This window comes from Cucurbita maxima, unplaced genomic scaffold (assembly GCF_002738345.1).
Source record: "Cucurbita maxima cultivar Rimu unplaced genomic scaffold, Cmax_1.0 Cma_Scf00042, whole genome shotgun sequence".
NCBI lineage: Eukaryota > Viridiplantae > Streptophyta > Magnoliopsida > Cucurbitales > Cucurbitaceae > Cucurbita > Cucurbita maxima.
The window spans coordinates 1,150,169-1,157,496 of NW_019272058.1; the positions used below are offsets into that span (position 1 = coordinate 1,150,169).

The following is a 7,328-nucleotide window of genomic DNA, read 5'->3' on the forward strand; positions in this document are numbered from 1 at the left end:
ACTCCATGTTTATCATTTTTTTTTTCAAGTAACTAATAATTGGTCGTGGATGAGAGAAGACTTTGGAGTGCGGGCCATGGACTAACCTCTGTTTTTAAAATAGTATTGTTTGTTCTTCTTTTTAGTCTGCTTCTTATTTTGTGTTTGTAACGAGTATGTATATGTAACACCCCAAACATGAAGGAAATTAGCTCCCATAAGAATAAGCCACTCATGAAAGACCCAAAGGATAGAAAGAAAAACAATTAAAGTATTAAGCAAGAACAAGGGACTTAGTCAAGTCACTCTGTGTCTAACAAGTGATTTCAAAGAGTTAAAAGGCCTTTTGAAAAGGATTGGAAAGAAAAAAGTAAATGAAGAGGGCAAAAAAAATTCATTTTATCAATTATCAAGAATCTTTCCGGATTTGTAATTCCTTATCTAGAAGGAATCTCAAGATTCAAAATAAGGGAAAAATGATAAAAAAGCAATTAGGAATTTGTAGAAAAATTATGATTGTTCGAGAAAAATAATTATAAAATATTCAAAAAGTGGAATATTACCAAAATACCCCTGGAAGAATGGATAGTTACAGAAATGGCACTCTAATTAGAATCAGAGCATCTACCGTGACCATCCGAGCAAAATCCTTCGAACTCAAATCTCAACTGTCGGATCTCCTCCAAAATTTGATATGATATAGAACGAACACACACGGATCATCACATCCAACGACTAGTATTCAAAGCCAAGGTCGGTAAGGCTATGATCGGAGTTGATATCTCCGAAAAATTATCCAAAAAGTTCGATCTCTAAATAACGAAGATTCTGGAGCTCTCAATGTTGGTTTAAGCACCTCCTATAAAGTCTGAAATAGGAGCAACAATACAGAATAAGAATCGAGAAAGGTCGATCCCCAATCGAAACCAATGAGCGTTTAGATTATGGGTCTCCTACTCTCAGATTTCTTCCAAATTCGAGAGCAATCCTCCACCATTTCTCTTCAATCTTATTCCTACAGTTTCTCAACAAGATTACCCACAAGTTCTATGGAGGAATAGAGTGTTGAAAGTGCCCAGAAACCATTCCCCCAATTAAATCCGCCATTGAAAAACTTCAAGAAAAACTTGAAAATCCAATCCGAGGATATATGATGAATCGTCGAGCAAAAATGATTCCAATCAGTTTCTGCACCTCCAAGGAATGCTTCCATAGAAGACCACGAAGAAAAATAACCTCGAGAGCGTGCCGAATTGAAGGAAATAGGTTTCGAAATTAAATGGGGGATAAGAGTCGAATTCCTATCTACATTCTCTTTTCCTTCAAATTAAAGATTCCTCTAGTTTCAGAGGAAGAAGTTGAGTAAACTTGATGAAGGAATCGAGAGCTGAAACGTCGTAGAACAAACTACCCACGAGATCGAAAGTTGGCGTTTCAAGTGAGTTGCATACCGAGAACGATTTCTAGAAGTTAAGGTCCTACACTCAAAGGCGTTCCTCCAAAACCAATTCCTTTAGCTTGAAGATAAGATATGGAAGAGGTTCAATGAAGAAATAGGGCCTTGAAACCCCTAGAATCGGCTACCCAATAAGAAATCCTTTGTATTATCTCCAACGATAAATCAAATTTTGGATGAACTTTGGAAGCGAATATCTTAGGCTACGATCCACGAGAAGGTATCAAATAAATCCCTAGCCCTTTCTTGTAACATCCATCTTTAAGTTTCACAAAGAAATCAAGGAGAGAAATGCTGTAAATGTGGCTGTACAAGCCGAGTTTCAGATGGCGGCGATGCGAAAAATGCACATCTTCTTCCTATTTAGAGGAAGAAAACAATGATACGGCCAGTTCAACTGAACTATCCAAGTCAACTCAAAATTTCACATTTTCTCGGATTTTCTCAATTTTAACCCCATTCTAGACCGATTCTCGTAAAAAAACATTATGGTTTCATAACTAGACACAATAAGGAGTATGTGGAAGGAAATTTGAAGTAATTCAGATACTGGAAGCTCAATAATGGAGGTCCCAAACGTCGACGACGAGACAAGTAGCCCCCTTGGACTCTTTGTTAAGAAATACTTGTAGAAATCGCTTGGATTTTCATATGAACCCTAAACCAAGTATGAATTAAGGATACATGAAAGAAAAATCCATAGAACGGTGAGTTAAGACCCTGAACCAATCAAATAGCTCGAGATTTAAGTAATGTTAAAATAACCCACTATCTGAGCTCTGCTGGCTATCAAATTTTAATACTGAGCATTTATAGCATGTTGAGGTTAGATATAAAATTTGGTGGTCATTGGATAAGGATAAGTAGGTAAACCAAGAAATGGTGTAAAATGACCTGAAGGGGTAAAGACTATATTATTTCAAACTCTTCACTAGTAGGTTCTTAACTTTGTGTCTAGTTGATCTCTAGATGCTTAAAAGTATCTAATAAAACTTCTATTTAAGGAACTTTTCTGTATAAGTGATGTAAGACTTCAGGTTTATTATTAAGGAATTTTAAAGGAGTGATTTGATATATCATAGAGGACAAAATATTTATTTGTTTCAAATATCTTATGTTGACCATTCTTTTTTGTCAAGTATTTTGAATATTATCATTGTGAATTACTAATGCCGATTGAATCTCATTAATAGCAATATCCTAAAACTCGGGTAAAGATGACATCAAAATTAATACTTTAATTTCATCTTCAAAATTTATTTCTACTTAACTCAGTTGACTTATAATCATAATAGTCACTCATACACAAATTAAGGTAAAATTGTAAGGAGTACAAGAGAAAAGTGCTTAAAATAGTTTCAAAATAAAGAAGAAAAAAAAACGATAATAGGGATTGGTCAAAGTCAACATTTGTTTTCTGGTTAGCATGGTACCATAACTTGTTTATTTCTTTGAAATGCTTGAGTTTACAAATTACACGTTTTCATTTAGAAATGAAGCTAAATTAGTTTACATTTTTGGGGTGTTACATATACATACTCATTACAAACACAAAATAAGAAGTAGACTCAAAAGAACAAAAAATACTAGATTAAAACATAGGTTAGTATATGGCCCACACTCCAAAGTCCGCTCTCATCCACAACCAACTCTTAGTTACTTGAAAAAAAATGATAAACATGGAGTGAGTAAAACTTAGTAAGTAGCCTACTAGTAGGTTCTTAATGGCGACCTTAAGCTAGGATATTACTTCTTGTTATGTTTCACGATCTTATACTGATCTTGAAAACCTTCCCCTAAAATAACCTTTCATTTTCTCCCCATGAACACAATTTTCTCCTCATCTATCTTTTTTTAAACACTTTTGAAAGTTAAAGAGTAGTTTTGAAGCATTTTTTTTTTGAAAATTCAACAGTATTTTCAAAAAAAAAAAATTATGAGTAATTTTTTTTTAGATAAAGTGCAAAGTTCAATGGTATTTTTATTAATTTAGCTTATAATTTAAAAAAAAAATACAAATTTTTGTTGATTAAGTTAATGTTAATTTTATTAAAATACATAACACCACATCAAAATTAATTTATTTGGAATAAAATTAAAACTAAAAAATAAATTTATTTTAAACTAAAAAAATTAATTTATTTTAAAATTAAAAAGTATACTTGGTTGGACTAAAACATCCCTTATCCCAACTATAAAGAATTTAATTCCAAGCTCCCTTCTAATAGACAAATGATTTATTAACCTCTATTGTAAGATTTCACTTCATCAATTTAAGTAGCGTTCAACTATAAATATCGAATTTTAAAGTATTCCTCGACAAAGTAAATCTGTTGAAACTGTCTATCAAAGGTGTTCCATAATAAGTTGTGGAGAAATGTTTCCTTCAATTCTAATTTCAATTAAGGATGTCAATGACAAAAAAAGTGCACGAGGCTAGAAGGTTTGTAGTGGAAGAAAATAACAAGAGTCATGGACATTTTTTCGTTTACACGCTGTATCATGTGTCTTATTCATGGTTACTTAAATCTCATTGAATTGGTGCGCCTTTAACATCAGAGACATTTGTGCCTTAAACCAAGCACTTTGCAATAGCGAACTTATTAAAAACTCTTTGCTTGCTGCAACATTTGCTTGACATAATTCGACCAAAGGACGGTATGGACGACCTTAGCTCACTGTATTGGTCTCCAATCATGGAGTGTGACGTCGAATCTTTGTGCGTACCATATTCATTAACTATAACATGGCAAGAAATTTTTTATGTTTTGTGTTCTTATATATCTTTAGTTACCTGTGATTAAAGCAAAGAAGTATAGACATGGTTTCCAACCAACCCTTCCTTTATAGTTAGTTCGACGAATGGGTTTTTGTTATAATTTTATCGTTAACCCTTCCACTCGATTTTCTGTTATGATATCATATAGGGAATGAGAAGTGACCTTACTTGAATAAAATTATATACCGTTTGATAATTATTATTTATAACAAAGATAAATTGAATTATAAGCATTTTAAGTTCAAAAGTAACAAATTACTTGTACACTTTTACTTATAATATTCATTTTCTTTATATAGCCATAAGGAAGGGAGGGATAGAAAAGATACTTATAATATCATTATGACTATGTCATATTTCATTAATTAAAGAGAGTAATACACCCACAAACACACACACACATAAGTAGGTGGCGATGGATATATCACATGCACAAAAAGAAAATTCTGCACCTTTGTAATAAAAGACCAAGGAATATCATCGTTATTTATAACTTCTATCACAATAATATAAATCCTGCGAGGACGATGTTCTCTAGTCATACTAACTAGACCGTTCACCACACGCTTGTATAACAATAAAGTTCAAACAAATTAGAAAATAGGTAATCTTATAGTGGATCTATCATTTTTAGTTTCCCGTGTGTATATGTTTTCCCCACCTCAATATATGAAATTTATCCACATATTTTCTAATTTGTTTGAACTTTATTGTTATTCTGAACTCTCACCACTTAAAGTGTTCATCGTTATTTATTGCAATGGATTTAAGATTACCTAGTCATTCTCTAGTCATACTAACTCTGGAATGATTTAGCTCGTATGTTTTGTTCTAGTAAATGTATAAAAAAAAAAAAACCTTATATATTTTTAGATATAATTTAAGATTACCTATTTAATAAAACTCCATCCAAACTTCTACTCATAAATTTAGTTATTATTTGTATACAATTGTTAATATGTAAGAAAATACACGTACAAAATATTTATACTATTTACCATACACTAGTCTTGGTTGTTTGACTAAAACAATGCAATCATTGTCCAAACTAAAGAATTTGATTCGAAGCTGTCTCTTAATAGAGGGAGGCTCAATTAGACTTTGTTGTAAGATTCAATCATATCAATAAAAGTGTTCCAAAGTGAGTTGTGGAGAAGATTTGCCTTAACATCTAGTTCCAATTAAGGCTGTCAACGATGAAGAAGTGCAAGCGATTGGAAGGTTTGCCATGGAAAATCTCATATAGGCTTTGTTCCCAAATTTTATATTATTGTGATAGAAGCTATAAATGACAATTATATTCATTGGTCAAATATTGCAATTGTGAAGAAGTGAAGAAGTTCTCCTTATATAAGTATTGAAGAAGTTCTCCTTATATAAGTATCTTTTCTTTTTCTCTCGTACCCACCTTATACATAACATGTTAAATTAACTCATACTTAAAAAAATCATTTCTTTCTTTTGGAGATGCGGGGTATCGATCCCCATACCTCTCGCATGCTAAGCGAGCGCTCTACCATCTGAGCTACATCCCCACAATTTTTGCCTCACAAAACCCTAAATTTTTCGTCATCAATAATAGTGAAAATGAATAAATATTGCTACACAAGAGGTCATGAATAAGGAAAAATTGAAAAGAAACAATATATTTAATAATAGATAGTCTCTTATTTTTGGAGATGCAGGGTATCGATCCCTATCCTCTCACATGCAAAGCGAGCACTCTACCATCTGAGCTACATCCCCATGATTCTTACATCATAAAACCCTATTAATGTCCCATCAACAATAATAGTGAAAATAAAAAATATCAAAATATTAATAACAAATAGTTTAGCATGCGAGAGCGCTTATCTCTCGCATGCTAAATGAGCGAATAGAAATAAAATATTAATAACAAATAGTTTCTTTCGGAGATGCAAGATATGAGCGAATAGAAATAAAATATTAATAACAAATAGTTTCTTTTGGAGATGCAAGATATCCCCTTAATAATAAATCTAAAGATACAGAGTATCGATCCCCATACCTCTCGCATGCAAAGCAAGCGCTCTACCATCTAAGTTATATCCCCACAATTCTTACGTCAAAAAGTCTTATGCATCTCGTTATCAGTAATAGTGAAAATGAAAAACCATACCAGCTCATTATGTCCTAAATAAGAAAAAATTGAAAAGAAATAATATATTTAATAATCGATTCAATTGAAGATGCAAGGTATTGATCCCCATACTTTCCACATGGGAAATGAACGCTCTACCATTCAAACTACATCCCTACGATTCTTACATCAAAAACCCTAAACGTCCCTTCATCAATAATTGTGAAAATGAAAAAGTATATATGCATATTATGTCATAAATAAGGAAATATTGAATACAAATAAAATATTAATAATAAATAGTTTCTTTTGGAGATGCGTGGTTTCGATCCCCATACCTCTCGTATGCTAAGTCGTAACGCTCGCATGTTAAGCGAAGCTACATCCACACAATTCTTACATCACAAAACCCTAAATTTTCTATCATCAATAATAGTGAAAAAGAAGAAATATCACTACTCAACATGTCATGAATAAGGAAAAATTGAAAAGAAGTAATTTTCAATAATAGTGACATGAAAAACTATCCCTGCTCATTATGTCGTAAATAAGAAAAAATTGAAAAGAAATAATATATTTAGTGATCGATTCATTTTGGAGATGCAAGGTATCAACCCCGAAACTTTCCACATTAGAAGTGAGCGCTCTACTATCTGAGCTACATCCCCAAAATTCGTACTACAATCTCTTGAAGGGACATTTTGAGAATCAAAGTCGAGACCTCTCACTCCCAAAGCGAGAATCATACCACTAGACCAAATGCCCTTGTTATACCACTTGAAACGTATGTATGAAGCCTTAGGCCTAGGTATTAAGTTTGTATTTTTTCGTATTGCAGGAAACACGTGAAGCCCTCAGAGGTAGAATGTATCCTGGAGAATAAAGCCTTGGGATGGGATGTTGTATTAAGAGCATGATGGCAAGTATAAAATGTTGAATATGAAGTTAGGTTGATTAGAATGTGTCTTCGAGAATAAAGCCTTGGGATGAGATGTTAAGAAAGACTATGAGTA

The 7,328-nt window shown here is 32.5% G+C and overlaps 1 non-coding gene across 1 annotated transcript; it reads right to left on the reverse strand.

Annotated features, from left to right (window-relative positions):
* Positions 1-5,676: 5,676 nt before the first annotated feature.
* On the reverse strand, positions 5,677-5,749 carry TRNAA-AGC. The gene has a single exon. It is a non-coding gene; the product is annotated as a tRNA-Ala (tRNA).
* Between the last annotated feature and the right edge of the window lie 1,579 nt (positions 5,750-7,328).